Source organism: Psammomys obesus, unplaced genomic scaffold (genome assembly GCF_907164565.1).
Source record: "Psammomys obesus unplaced genomic scaffold, mPsaObe1.curated_primary_1811, whole genome shotgun sequence".
NCBI classification, from domain to species: Eukaryota; Metazoa; Chordata; class Mammalia; order Rodentia; family Muridae; genus Psammomys; species Psammomys obesus.
Window position 1 is genome coordinate 9,264,926 of NW_026585895.1, and position 14,703 is coordinate 9,279,628.

Here is a 14,703-nt window from a genome sequence, read left to right on the forward strand (position 1 = left end):
CGAGTTTAGAGAGAGCTAAAAATTATGTCTCATGTTGTTTGAAGGCAAGCTTAATATTACCTTATTTGCATCAGCGTGGGCGGCTACTTTGAGGAGGGCACAGTTGTCAGTATCACTCACACAAACACATAAGGGGGCTTTCTTCATACTTTTGGTGTCCTACTTAACCTCCCAGTAATCTACCAGTGTCCAAATGCCTTAGTGGGGAGATGGTCAGAGTGTTCTCTGGTCATTTGTCAGAGCTCCCGGTGATGGGGACAGGATCCTGGTTGTTGTCCCCACCCCAGGAAGCCTGGGCTAACAAGTCCTCTTAAGCTCTTTGACCTTTTTTTCTCTGTGGCTGAGAAAGGCCAAGCTCAGGGTTCACCCTCCATTCCAAAGACAAGGCTTACCTCAGTGTGCTGGCTTGATCTTGTGTCAACCTGACACATGCTTTATTTGGGGAAGAGGAAAACTCAGTCGAGAAAATGAACCTACCAGACTAGAATGTGGGCAAGTCTGCAGTGGATTTTCTTAATTGGTGACTGACCATTAACAGGCCATTGTGGGTGCTGCCATCCCTGGCTGGTGACCCTGGGTGTTATAAGAAAGCAGATGGAACAAGCCTCGAGGACCAAACCAGTAAGTAGCACTCCTCCATGGCCTCTGTGTCGGGTCCTGCCTCCAGGTTCTGTCCTGATTTCCTTCAAAGATGTACACTGATACACATGTAAACCAAATAAACCCTTTCCTCCCCAAGCTGCTTTTGGTCATGGTGTTTCATCATATCAGTACAAGTCCAAATAGAGGCAACTGCCTTTAGACAAAACAATCTCCCATCCAGGGACTGACGTGAGAGCTGGTCAGAAGCTAACACTTGAGAAGCAGACAGGCTGGCATGCTCTGCTCAAAGGACGATCTGGACATAGTTTAAAAGAAAATGGGTTTATTTAATTGGTTTATTTACCAATACTATGAAGTATCCAAAAAATCTGAGAGGACTCAGGGTCCGGCTGTAAGTGAGATTGCATTGGAAACTTCTGTGGGTAACAAAAGGTCAGAAGCTGCTATCTAGATGTCAAGGTTTAGCTCGTGGGGGAAAAAATAAAGTGCTTTTCCAGCTTCCGTTGTTGAAGGATCCAGTCTTTGACCTTACTGGCCTATGCCAGACCTACAAGTGTCATCAGCTGAAGTACTTTTCTGAGTGGTGTTGAAAGAATATGATACCCACAGGAAGGCAGACAGTACTGAGCTGACCTGTGATGAATTATCCCTGACAGTGTTCAGGCAAAAATGTCACTGGTCACCAACATAGGAGAAGCGTATAAAACAAGAAGCCCTCTATTCCTGCAGATCAGTGCGAGGTGGAGTCTCAAGCTTCGGAAACCATGTGTATGGCATCATGTTTTGAAGCAGCATGTTAATTCACAGCCAAACATTACTGTGGCACAGATGCAGCTGTGTGTCTGCCGCCTTACTATGCTGGTTAAAATGAGGGGTTCGGGTTTTGTGTGTGGCAAGAATCATTCACAGAAATTAGGAAGGGAAGCAAGTTTCTCATTAGCAAGGCATCTACAGGTTCTCTCTCTCTCTCTCTCTCTCTCTCTCTCTCTCTCGTGTGTGTGTGTGTGTGTGTGTGTGTGTGTGTGTGCGCGCGCGCAGGTGGGGTAGGGACAAGGTCTCACTATGTAGTTCTATATGGCCTGGAATATGCTATGTAGACCAGGATGGCCTCGAATTCACAGAGATCCATCTTCCTGTGCCTCCTGAGTGCTGGGATTAAAGGTGAGCACCGCCACTGCCCTGCCTGTAGGTTTTCTTTATCAGAAGCCTCCGGCCCCTTCCTGGTTGCTGAGGAAACACCGTGTGGACCCCATTTTCACCACACCCCAGGAATCCGCAGCATTCAATCCCATCCACTTCCAGGGCGGAGTTCCAGTCCCACAGCTTCCGCTTCCCCTGAGAGACAGTTCCCTTTCTCACAGCTTTCGGTGCGGTGAAGAGGCGGGGCGCACAGATGGGCAAAGTGCGGGGAGCAGAGATCAGCAACTCAGAACCCAGACAGATTGCTTTGGACATGTGGGCCTTGGCGAGCCTCGTAATTTTCTCAACCCGCGCCCCGTTTCCGTCTCGGCAGCTCCTCGCAGCCACAGCTCTGAGCAGCATGGGAAGACAAAGACAGCTGTGCCTGCTGGCTGCCTGACATGTTCCCACAGCAGCGCGCGCTGCGGGGCCCCCAGGGTCATCAAATATGCAGGAGGATGTTGGAGCCCTTTGTATCACAGCCAGAAATGCCACGTGCTCCGGGTCGGATAGCACTGGGCTCTTGTTCCTGCCAGGAGAAGATTGTGAGAAAGGGGAAATGGCTCTTTTATCAAAATGGATGCTGATAGCCGATCACGGGTGTCTTTGTGCTCTACAGAACGACAGGTTTCCCCGTTTCTTGTTCAAGAAAAATGTCTAAACGAGTCCATCCATTCCAGAAGAAAACCGCTTCCTTTAGCTCTCATTGTAATCCGTCGCTACAGGCTGCAGCCTGTCCTCCTTGGGGAGGGCCAGACTTGCCCACGCTGCGAAGCCGGTTGTATAGTTTGGTTTGGTTTGATAATCATGCAAGACTAGAGCTGCCTTAGAACTCCCTGGTGGCTGGGGATGCCAGAGAATGCCGCTGGGTGGAGGTGCTCAGGGCCACACCGCAGCTGCCTCCACCATTTCCCTTCAGACGTGTGACCCCTTTGAGAGGCAGGCAGCTTTTGTAACTGAGGATTAGACTATCCATCCTGGGTGACGTTTCTTTTCCATTCAGACTGTTTTTCCTTTTCTTAACACAGATGAGAGCACTGCGGTTTCAGAGTTTTGTCTTTTCTGAATGACTGGAAAGAGTCACAGCATAATATTATTTCACTGGTCAGTGTCTGCCAAAGGGAAGACTGAGTGGGTTTCCGTACCAGACCTCCTTGGTCCAGTCTTAGGAAGCATTTCCGTAGTGACAGGGATGAGAGAATAGGAATTTGCTCATTAAATTCTCCAGAGAAAATAGCAGGGTGTGGTGGCTTGCCTGTTAACAGAGCCAGTTTTAAACTGCAGGAGTGAAGATGAAGAGGAGGAAGAGAAATAAGAGGAAGAAAGGAAGGAAGGAAGGAAGGAAGGAAGGAAGGAAGGAAGGAAGGAAGGAAGGAAGGAAGGAAGAAATAACAACAGCAACAGCAGGGAAATGGGAACTGTGAAAGCTGGGAAGGCTGGGTCAGGTAGTCCTAGGGAAAGCGTCTCATGTCACAGCGAGAGCCGTGACGTGGTGGCTGCCACAGCAGACTGTAAGCAAGATTGTCTTGGAACAAGCAGCTGTATTTTCCACACCAGGTCAGTGAACCAAACGGAGGTCTGTTTGATTCTGAGGCGGGCTGCTGCTTTCAGTGACTCCAGATCACAGCCTCGGTGGTTGCTGGCGTGGAAGATACATGCACTTGTGGGTTTAGAGAGAGGAAGTCGTCAAGGCCTCACTCCCACAAAGAGGTTCAGAATCTGGCTTAGGCTTTGACTCTAACTAGCTGAGCGACCTTGACCCTGCCCTTCAACATCCTGAGTCTCCCTTCTCTCAGCCAGGAAACAGATCTGTAAAATGACTGTGATCCTCAGGGAGTGATGGGAAACTGAACTTTTCTCAGTGTCTGAGAAGATGCAAAGGAACAGCATTAGTGTCTAATAAGAAGACTAAAAAAATAAAACCAGATACTGGGCAAAATCCTTTCTCATGTTTTTTTTTTTTTTTCATTAAAACTATAAACAGTTATAATAGTTATAACTTATGATAGTTATAACTATAGGCAGTTATAAGTATTTATAGCTAGTCTATGAGCTGTATAAATTGGTAGGTTTCACCACGGCATTTCCATATGTGCTATGTATTGTGATTTGGTCATTTTCACTCTCTCCATTCCTCTCTCTTCTCCCCATCTCTTTATCCTGCCCCTTCCCCCACATGACCATTGCACAAGTGTCTGACACTTACTTTCAGGACATAGCTATTTATTTCTTTTCTCTTTAGTTTCCGTGTATAAGAGAAAACAAGCAATACTTTTCTTTCTACGTCTGAGCAGCTCTGCTTTGGATAACCTCTGGTTCCACCTGTCTTTCTGCAAATGGGGTGATTTCACTCGTGTGTGTGTGTGTGTGTGTGTGTGTGTACAGATAATTCATTCATCTGTTGTTGATACCTAGGGTGTTTTCATATTTTGGCTATTATGAATAGTGCCCCAATAAGCACGAATTTGTGGGTATCTCTCTTATATCCTAATTTTATTTGCTTGACTTTTATTAGTGGTATATGTGGGTTATGTCTCTTACTTTTAGGTTTTTGAGGAACCTCCATAATGGCTTCCATATTAACTGCACAGATTAACACTCTTTTTTTTTTTTTCTCTAAAACATCACAAGCATTGTTATTTTTAAAAGGCAGGATCTCATTTTTAAATTTAAATTTATTTTTTATAATTTGTTCTTTACATCCCTATTGTAGCCCTTCCTCTTCCCTTCCAGGTCCCACTCTTCCTCCTTCTTCCCCCCTATCTGCCTCCCCTAGTTCTCAGAAAAGGGGAGCCCTCCTCCCTTCCACCTAATCCCGGCCTATCAAGTCTCAGCAGGACTGGTAGGCATGGTCTTAGAAAGACATAAACATACGTAAGAAAAAAAAAATACTTCTTTTTAGTCAAAAGATGGGAAATGCTTCAGACTCTAAGTTAAGCCTTGTCATGGCCCTAAGCTCCAAATACAACCGAGAAACCCCAAATAGCTGTTTGTTCTGAACAGGAAGTGGGGAATACCTGTGGGCAGACAGCCTCCGGCCTCAAGGAAGCAGGATTTCTACTAGGAATTGTGTCAGCTGCTATAAATGCATCGACTTATTTAATCTTCAAGCCACTGTACAGCGTGGTGGGTAGGTGGTCAATATCCACCTTAGGGACGAGGAATCTGAAACACAAAGGTAACACTGATTAAACTCATGCAGCGAGGCATGACTAATGGTCTGGGTTATAATGATTTGGATTTCCAGTGTTATTCGGCCATTGATCCCACAGTAATGAGAAAGGTAGATAAGGAGAGCAACTCTAGGCTTTCTTTATTCTCCAAGGATGAGATCAGGGGCTCCAGGCTAGGCAACCTGTGTTCCAGGAAGCCTTCTAGAAATGAGCACATATGTGACCTTGGTTAAGTCATTCTTCACCATGTGCATGTGTGTGTCTGTGTGGGGGTGACAGACGTGAGTGCAGGTGTCTGTGGATGCTGGAGGCATCGGTCCCCTCGGAGCTGGAGTCACAGGTGGTTGTGAGCAGCTTGACGTGGGTGCTGGGAACCAAGCTGAGTCTCTGCAGGGACAGCGCATGCTCCTAAGCGCTGAGCTGTCTCTCCAACCTCTCATTCAATCTTTTCTGAGTGACAGCCTCCACATGTGTAGATTGAGGTCGTATTCCTGCTCTTTATAGAACAGAGAAAGTACAGAACGAATGTATCTGCAAGTGTGGAGCGTTTCTCACTCCTTGAGGCCGTTCCTCCGTGACCACAGCTATTTGTTTAATGAGCATGCACTGTGTAGAGGAGACGGGAAATAAAAGTCCTGCGTGCGGCATTATGACCTATATTGAGATGAATGAGTGGCTGTGGCTTGGTTATTCTCTTCTTCGCTCAAGTATTCTTGCCATATAACTATATCTCTAAAAAGATTTACGCATTTGTCTGTGTGTGTACAACTGTGCATGTGTGGGTATATGTGTCTGTGAGCAAGCACGGAGTCCAGAAAAGAACGTTGGATTTTACCTCCTATCATTCTTCCTGTTCCTTTGAGAGAGAGAGAGGGAGAGAGCCCCTCCTTAAATCTAGGGCTTGCATTTTCTCAGTTATGGCAGAAGCAAGCAAACCCTGCAATCCTTCGGGTCGGTCTGCGCTTCACACTCAGATCTGGGCTTACAGGCATTCCCTGGGCGCCTGACTTCTGGCTTCCCACTGAGAGCTGGGGTTACAGGGATGAAGGGGATGCCTGCCTTGTTATGTGGGCACTGGGATATGAACTTGGTCCTCATGATTGTATAACAGCTCTCTTAACTGCTGGGCCATCTCTCTGGCCCCTATAATAATATTTCCATGTTGATGGTGTCCTAAGTTTATCTCTAACATAGTTCTTTCCCATTTTTCAGGGTAAGTGTCTTCATTTTCTTGCTTCTGGTCCATTGTTGATTCAGTCCCTTGCTCAGTGTGGCAATCCGTGACTGCCTTTGCTGGCCGGTAGGAACGCTTGCCAAAGGTCTTCACCACTCAGTGGGCATAGCCGCTAGTGCAGGAGCCTGGCTTGTGTAAAACTCTAGAGCAGCTTCTAAGAGGCACACGCTGAGTAACTGAGTGCTAGTCTTGATAATGGGCTATGAGGGGCAGGATGGGAAGATGGGGCCGTTTCTTACCCTGACATACCGAGAACATGGTCTTGTTTCGAGAGACTTGCCGTCAGCTTCTGTGTGATGAATTATATCCACACAGAACCCGGCATCTCAGGTCATAGGTGAAAAACGAATTAATGCCAGCCCAGCATTAGAAAATGTACACTGAACGTGGCAGACACAGTCCCCTGCTTGAAGCACAACATATCCTTAGAGACTCATTCCTATCCTCAGTCACAAATGACTGATGTACCACACCAGGCTGGCACATCAAAACTCAGATGGAGAAGGGGCCAGGAGGCACTGAGATGGAGGGGTAGGGCACATGCCTATCGGTGGATAGAAGATTTAGTTTTAAAAAGGAGTGATCAAAATAGAGTGCACAAAGATTCAACAACTCAGAACATAGATGTCTTTCAAATGAATGTGGACATGAAAGATTTAAAAAATGTATCTATTTAGAGACACCGCTTAAGTAGTTTTAAAAGGGTGTGACAAATTGGATGGGTTGTAGTTCAGCGGAGAGCATTTACAAGTTGCCTAAAGCCCTGGGTTCCATTTCTAGAAACATACTGACCCAGCCAGCCAGTCACCCACCCATAATACAGTACACTCTGGCAGGTGGGAGCCATGACACAGCACAAACATTTCTTTCATAATAACCATAATGTAACCATAGCCTTTTGTGTTGATTTAGATATGCATTTTGTTGCAGATCTTAAAGTTTTGGCTTATTTGCCATTGTCTGTCCATGTCTATGGATATAAAAAAACCTGTCAGGAAAGAAATACCTGTCGTGAAAGAAACACCCAGACTGGGTCCTGGTGATAGAGGAAAAATCCCTCAAGAGGGGACAGGAGACCTAGGTAAAACAAAACAAAGCAACCAAATCAGCAACCCCCCCTGGGGCCTCTGCTAGCACGCTCAGTCAGTTTCCTTCTTGATTATGAAGTGGATCCACCCTTGTGCCGAAGACGGCTTGTTTTTCTTTGCCAGCGATGTCCTTCCACCCACCGCTGTCTTGCCGGGTCGGCACCACCACAGTGCAACGAGGACATCTTTCTGTACGTTCCTGTCAGTGATGGAGATGTCTGCAGTGTGTGAGGCTGCGGTCCCCCAGGGGTGTTGAGGTTCCGGTCTACGGGAGAGAGGCATCCCTCCTTACCTCCATCTCCCTTTCAGGCTCAAGCACCGCCTCCTCCTTGAGGACCTGCACTTCTTCCAGGCTATTCTGGTGCCTCTGCGTGAGGAAGATGGCTGATGGCTTCCGGTGTATCTGCTTGCTCTTCTTTCCTCCCCCTTGTTGGTCCCCATTCCCACCCTGTTTTACATTGCTTTACACTGTCACATACAAAGATTGTTTTGTTTTCTGTTCCCTTTCTAACTGCCCAAAGGGCTCTGAACCTCAACAATCCTTTCCTTTCTTTTTTGGGGACAGATAAAAGGGCTTAAAACTGTGTCGGGGTGGGGGGAGATAATCACATCAATAAAGAGAAAGCCACCAAGCTAGAAAAAAAAAAGATGGGTGGGGTTTTGGGGAAGGTACTTTCTTCCTCCAAGCCTGTTTCTTTGGAGGTGAGAGGAGTCATTATATGTGTACAACACGTGGAGAAATAAATAATGCAGTGCTCATAAAAGCACGTGGTACATCAGCCAGTATCTACTGTTTCTTTTTTACATCTGTTTTTCTTAGCTCTGGGAGGTGTGGAGCCACGAATTGTGTTTCCTGTAACCCATAATGGAATATTTATTAAGCACTCAAAAAATACTACTGAATGAGAGAACCTATTCTATGTTAATACCGCAGACATAAAAGTAGCACTTTTTTTTTCTTTTGACTTACCTTTATTCTGGGGCAGTTGATTATTTTATTCGCCCTTGATAATTTTATTTTACAGCTTCCATTTCTCTTATATCGCATGAAAGTAATATCTGGTGGGAACTGCTCTAATTGAAGGTTAGTTGCCCATCCAGTTGTGAACCTCATTTGAATATACACTGACTTGTTACTCTGGCTCAAGCAAGCTCCTCATCTGTGGAGGAAAAGTAATACTGTGTATGTGTCCTTAAAAAGAGCCAAAATGTGTTCCTTATAGTGATTTTATCCTCACTGCCATTACCATGGAGGCAAAGGCATCTGGGGGTAAGTGCCAGGAGGTACCAGCCAGCAATGGGGGCTGTTGTATGGATCGATTCTATCATAGCTCCTTTTAATTTTACACCTGTTGGGACCATTCCAAGCCACCAGGGAAAACCAAATTGTGACTACAGCCACTCTCTGGAAACTGAAAAACGTGGCTGGCATGAAAAAGGAGACAATGTAGATGCTATTAAGTCCTTACAATGAGAAAGTTTACCCTGGATTTTTGCAAGCGGTTCAGTCTAATCTCATTGATAGGGTTCTTGATAGGGGAACCATTCTTTTTGGCCAAGGAGCAGACAGACACCAGCACGAGAGATGGCAGAATGCTGCAGTCTTTGTAGCTGGAGGAAAGGGGCGGAGAACAAGGGAATGTGAGTGGCCCCTGAAGCTGAAAAGGGTAGAGGAGTTCTTTCTTTGGGGTTGCAGAAAGGAGTACCGTTTTGTAAATATTTTGATAGAAGGTGATGGAATTTGTGCTGTGTTTACGAAACACACAACAGCAAAAGTGCTACACATGGCAACGAGAGAGCGGAATTAAAGGCAGCTCTGAGCTTAAATTCATATTCACACACAAAGAAGTTTATTATTTTCACTAATCATCTCTTCATCCTAGTTTTGGACCTCTTTGTCCTATTTTTTTTCCTCCTGTTTTTTTTTTTAAATGATTCTTTTAAAATTTGCGTTCATGCCCGTGTGCCTGCATTTTGTCTGCTACTTGTGTGTGCACATAGCAGCAGAGGGTGTCGGATCCCTGGGAGCTGGAGTTACAGGCAGTTTGGAACCGCTGGACATGGGTGCTGGGAACCGAACTCAGGTCAGAGCAGCACATGTCCTTAACATGGAGACCTTTCCACCCCGCCCCCTTCCTTCTCTTATTTTTTACACAGAGTCTCACTAGGTAGCCCAAGATACAAGTCCTGTAGCCCAACATAGTCTCAAGCCTGAGACATTCCTACCTCAGCCTTCTGGATTCCGGGATTACAGACATGCATCTGTTTTCTTGACTCCACTGAATACATAAAAAACGATATTTAAAGAACATCTGTTCAAAAGATGCCAAATTACAAGTTTACATGGGCCTTAGCTTGGACATATGGAAGAGTTTGCCTAAGAGTGATCCCGCAAATGCGCCGATCTTAAATGAGTTCTTTATCCTATGGGGCTTCTGAAATCGATTGTCATCCCTGATAGCAAGCTCAGGGCTGTGGGTGGGCGTGAAGCAGGTGTGACGAGCTCAGAGTCCCTGCGGGGGGGGGGGGGGGGCCGGGGGAGAGGGGGGGGTGCCCTGGCAGGTTGCATTTCAGCGTGAGGCTTTCGTGTTTGGTTCTGAAGGATGAGCGGGCAGGGCTGGGGGACGAGCTGAGGCTGAGGGACTAGGGCAGAGAGGTCCGGGGCGCTGCTCCAGAGCTCCAGCAGCGGCTTCTGCCCCCAGGGCTCTCTCCTTACTCACTGCTGTCACAGTTCTGTGGAGCTGCAGAAGGGAGAAATGATGTTTTAGAGGAGAGCCTTGTTCTCTGAGTTTTATATCTACCCCGATACACTTGTGTGTCCCAAACACAGAGAAAAATATAGACACGGGGAAATCATTTTGCACTATTCTGTCTGGCTCCTGGGTCTCTCTAGGGATAAAAGTGACTATTCAGGCAGGAAGGGGACCAAAGCACTTCACGGGAGCCGAAATAATTCCTGAGACAATTTCTCTTTTGAAGGAAAGCTATCCCGTGATGCTAATCACATATAAGGAGAGCGCGTCATTGTCGCCTTGTGCCGGAATAGCAGCGAACCGCAAGTCGGCATGGATGTGCCTGTCCTTAGGATGCCATTACTGTGGCCTGGAGACATGTATGGGCTAAACAGGATATCTGGTGTGTGTGAAGGCAGGTATTTAAAGAGAATTACCAGACACTTAAAACAACCAAAGGCAAAATGATGGGATGAAGTACAGTTAGTAACTCGCTAAGTGTCTCTAAGCCGTGGAGCCTCAGAACGGTTGTCCTGAGTTGCTGCTGCAAAGCACTTGTCTGCAATATTTTAAAGACTTAATAGAATTTTATTTTAAAGCCATGACATTAGCACAGTTAAGCCAATCAATGCTTTTTTAATAGCCTTTAAAAGGTGCCGTTTTAATTGTGCTCAGTGGGAGGGAAAGGCACAGAAAGACTGGAAAACATTTAAAAATGGCTTAGTCAGATCTTTGGAAAATATTTGCAAGTACGAATTTCTGCCTTGGTTTGATTGCTGTAGAACTGGGGTCAAAGGGCAAGAATGGAAGGTCTTATTTCCCCCAGTGAAAAAAACAAAGACTTAACTCTTGTGCAGATCCACTCAGCTCAGCTCACTGCCTGAAAATGTAGCATTTGGGATTGGCATATTTTCTTTCAGAAGGACAAGGGATTTTTGTAACTTCTTCCAAACAGTATAGCTTTAGCCAGAACTTTCCATCTTTGGCACTCAGGAGACCCAGACCCAGAGAACACACATCACACTCCTGCTAATAATCCGTTGATTGCCTGAAGCTTGGCCAGGGCCGACTTTGGCTTTAGTAGTGAGAATCTGCCCAGACATCTGGACAAATAGCAAAAAAGCGCCATTAACTTTTCAACTGGTTGCTGGCACAGCGTCCACACCATTGGTGCTGTTACCATGGCTCAGCTCCCTTTCTTCATCACTTACTTTTGCATGATGCTTTATTGCTTAAGGGATGATTTCATATATATTACACTGTTGGGAGCCCCACAATAGCCATCCGAGACGAGGAAGTTATTATTAGTTTCTGTTTTATAGATGTAGAAAGCAAGGCTTGGAAATACAGAGAGGTCTACCCAGGGTCAGTTCCACAAATTCAGCTAACATTTCAGAAGTACTGGAGAATGCTTTACACATCCCAGGGGCTTTCCAAACTCCTTCCCTTACTGTCCTGCTAAGAACCCAGTAAGCCAGGCCTCCACCAAAGCTTCCCACTTCTCCAGCACCATTTCCATAAGACTGTGCTGTCTTTCACAGGCCAAATGGAATTACCTCTTTAAAACACTTTTAATGTAAGTGCTTGTTTGTAAGGATTTACATCTTAAAGACGTGGTAATTTTGGAGGATGGCATTACCCGTAATGGGGTTTGGTCTCACTTATTGCCTTATTTGTTTGTTTATTTTATTGTAAAAGAGGAGCAATTTGGCCAGGTGCGGTGGGGCACACCTTTAATCCCAGCACTTGGGGCGGCAGGGGCAGGCGGATCTCTGTGAGTTCAAGGTCAGCCTGCTCAACAAAGTTGAGTTCCAGGACAGCCAAGGCTACACAGAGAAGCCCTGTCTTGGGAAAACAAAACAAAAGAAAAAGCAAGAGGGGTCATTCAGGGGATTTGTTTTATCAAGTGTTTGCTGCAGTGTTTGCTCACACTACTGTACAATGGGGTATTGATCGGATGTGTTCCTTTCCGGCCAGAGGTTATCAGTGTACACATGCAGGATGCAAACTGAGCAAGATGAAGACACAGACTGGACATGAGGGCAAGTGACTGAGTGGCTCTGGGTGCTGGTGGCTATCCTGGGACCACAACTGGGGGTTTTGATGATTTTTGTTTTAACTAGTCCTGTTAGTAAATGACCTGCTCACTGGTTTATTGTTCTTTATTTGTAATTTTCTAGAGAAAAAAACATATTGTTTTGGAAATTACAAACTTCCAAGTTGAAGTAGGAGGGACAGGTCCCCTCTTTTATACCTCGGTTCTGATTTCTTGATCTCAGGGAAAAATTCAGAAAGGGACTGAAAAGATGGCCCAGCAGTTAAGAGCACTTGCTACTCTTCCAGAGGACCTGAGTTTTCTTCTCAGCACCCACATGATGGCTCCTAACCATCTGTAGTGGCAGTTCCAGGAGAGCTGACATTCTCTTCCTGCCTCCATGGGCACTAGGTAGGCCTGTGATCCATCCTTGCACGCAAAACACCCATGTACATAAAACAAAATAAACACCTGAAGACAGTACAGAGAGACCAGGAAAGTGGAGCGGCCACCAAGGATGGGACAGTTTGGAAACCAAGGAAACAAGTTATGTTCAGCAGAAAAGTGGGGTGCGGTCTCACAGAGCTGACCTTGCCCCTTAGCTCTGCTGCACGGTTCTTAGGTGTTTAGCTTTTTGGGGGACTCAGTTTCTACATGGTAAAATTGAGCTGATAATCCCTATTTTAATTAACTCAAGAAATTAGTGTGTGTGTGAAGTCAGAGAACAGCTAGTAGACTCTGGTTCTCTCCTTCCACCGTGTGGGCCCTGGGAATTGAGCTCAGGTTGTCAGGACTGGCAGCAAGTGTGTTTATAAGGAGATGTTATGTGAAGGGATAAGCAGAAAAAAATGCTGTGTGGCAGCTACTCAATAATGCTAACAGCTGCTCCTCAGCAATTAGGGGTGACAGGAAAGGAGAGATTACCTCTGGTCTGCCACCGTCCTCTTCCTAAGGCATCTTGTCAGGAGCAACGTTGATCAACAAGTCCGCTAGGACACCCAAGTTTCAGTTGCTTTAGCTTCTAAGTGTGGGAGGACTCCATTAGTGATGTCATTGGATTGGTTTCTCTGGAGCTGAGATTCCAGGTATGGTCTCACTTGTAAGCCAAGTGTTCAGCCCCTGTGGGGAAATCTTTTAAGTTTCCCAGACTCCATTTTGCCTATGCTAAGTGAGAGTTGATCTATGTGTCATTCAAACCTAAGAGGCTGAACCGATTGAATCTGTGAATGACTCCTTTGACGGCTCCTCTCTTTCCCTGTACCCACCCCTGACCAACATGCGTACTCTTTCTCTGTCGTTCTTTTTGTAATAAATAACTTAATGTAGGGAAGACACAAGTAGGAAGCTAATGCTTTTCTTTCTTCCCCTATCCAGGGGACTTTTTTTTTTCTGAGTGCCTCTTGCATATTAAGAGGTGACTAAGTGTTGGGGCTCCCCCAGGCATTACACTGGATAGCAATGAATCATGGGTTCATGCAGGATCTGGCAGTGTATGGACTTTGTAAGTGGAAACAGCAGGTCGGGGGGGGGGCGGGGGAGGTGCTGCAGAAAGGCCAAGTCTGCTCTTATGTGATGAGAGAGATTTAGCCTGGAAGGGTGCATGGCGGTCTGTGAACATCATTATTAGCAGGTTGGGTTTTACTGGAGAGTGTTCAGAGAAAAGCAACAAGGATGATAAACGGGCGGAAAGACTGATTTATGAAGACTCGCACAACAAAATATGTATTCTTGGATCAACAAAGACTTCACAAGAAATGTGATCACTATCACCGACTCTCTGAAGGCTGTGGGTACCCCTGAGGATTGCAGTGTTTCGTCTGGTATTTGAAATGGTGACAAGGAAGGAATCAGTGGTGGGCAAATTCTACCTGTGGATCACCGAACACGAAGCCAGCAAATCCATCTCTGTCTCACTGACAGAAAGCGGCTTCAAAGGATGGGATCCTTCAGCTGCTTTGCCTCCTATCTCTACTTCTGCAGTTGTAATTACATAGAGCCACTTGTTTTCTGCTTGTGCTCAGTGATTTTAATGTGTTTTCTATTTATATATACCTTCCCTCAAGATGTCAAGAATGAAATATTTGATTTTTTTTTAACCATCAGCTTCAAAGGCTGGAAGATGAAAGCAGTTGAGTTCTGAACAAACTTTAAAAAAAAACAATCAGTTTGCCTGCTTAACCCTTGTTGAAGGTCATTGTCATCATGAATGGTTCTATTCCTAGGAAAAGCCAAAATGGATGAGATAAGTCTATAAAGCTATCCTTTAGTGTCATATTTAACCAAAGTTTTACAAATGCACTACTCACAGATGACATAGTACAAAGCTTTCAGAGGGTAAAAACGGAAATGCAGACCAAATGCAAGCCCTTGCTGTTTAGTGCGTTCTAGCTTCCTCCAGCAGGCCTATCTTCACTATGGCGACAGTGAGAAGGGAGTAACTCCCATGGGTCTGCACCTGGGATTTGGTTCTATAAACTCTTAGCAGAGCTGGGTCAACAGACTGGTATCCTGTGTTCACCCCCAGGAACACGGCTGGAATTGCTGCCAGAAGCAATGGGGCCCAGTGGTGGCGTCCAATCACTTAAGTATGGAAGAGTGTCATACCCCACCCCCTTTCTTTCTTTCTTTCTTTCTTTCTTTCTTTCTTTCTTTCTTTCTT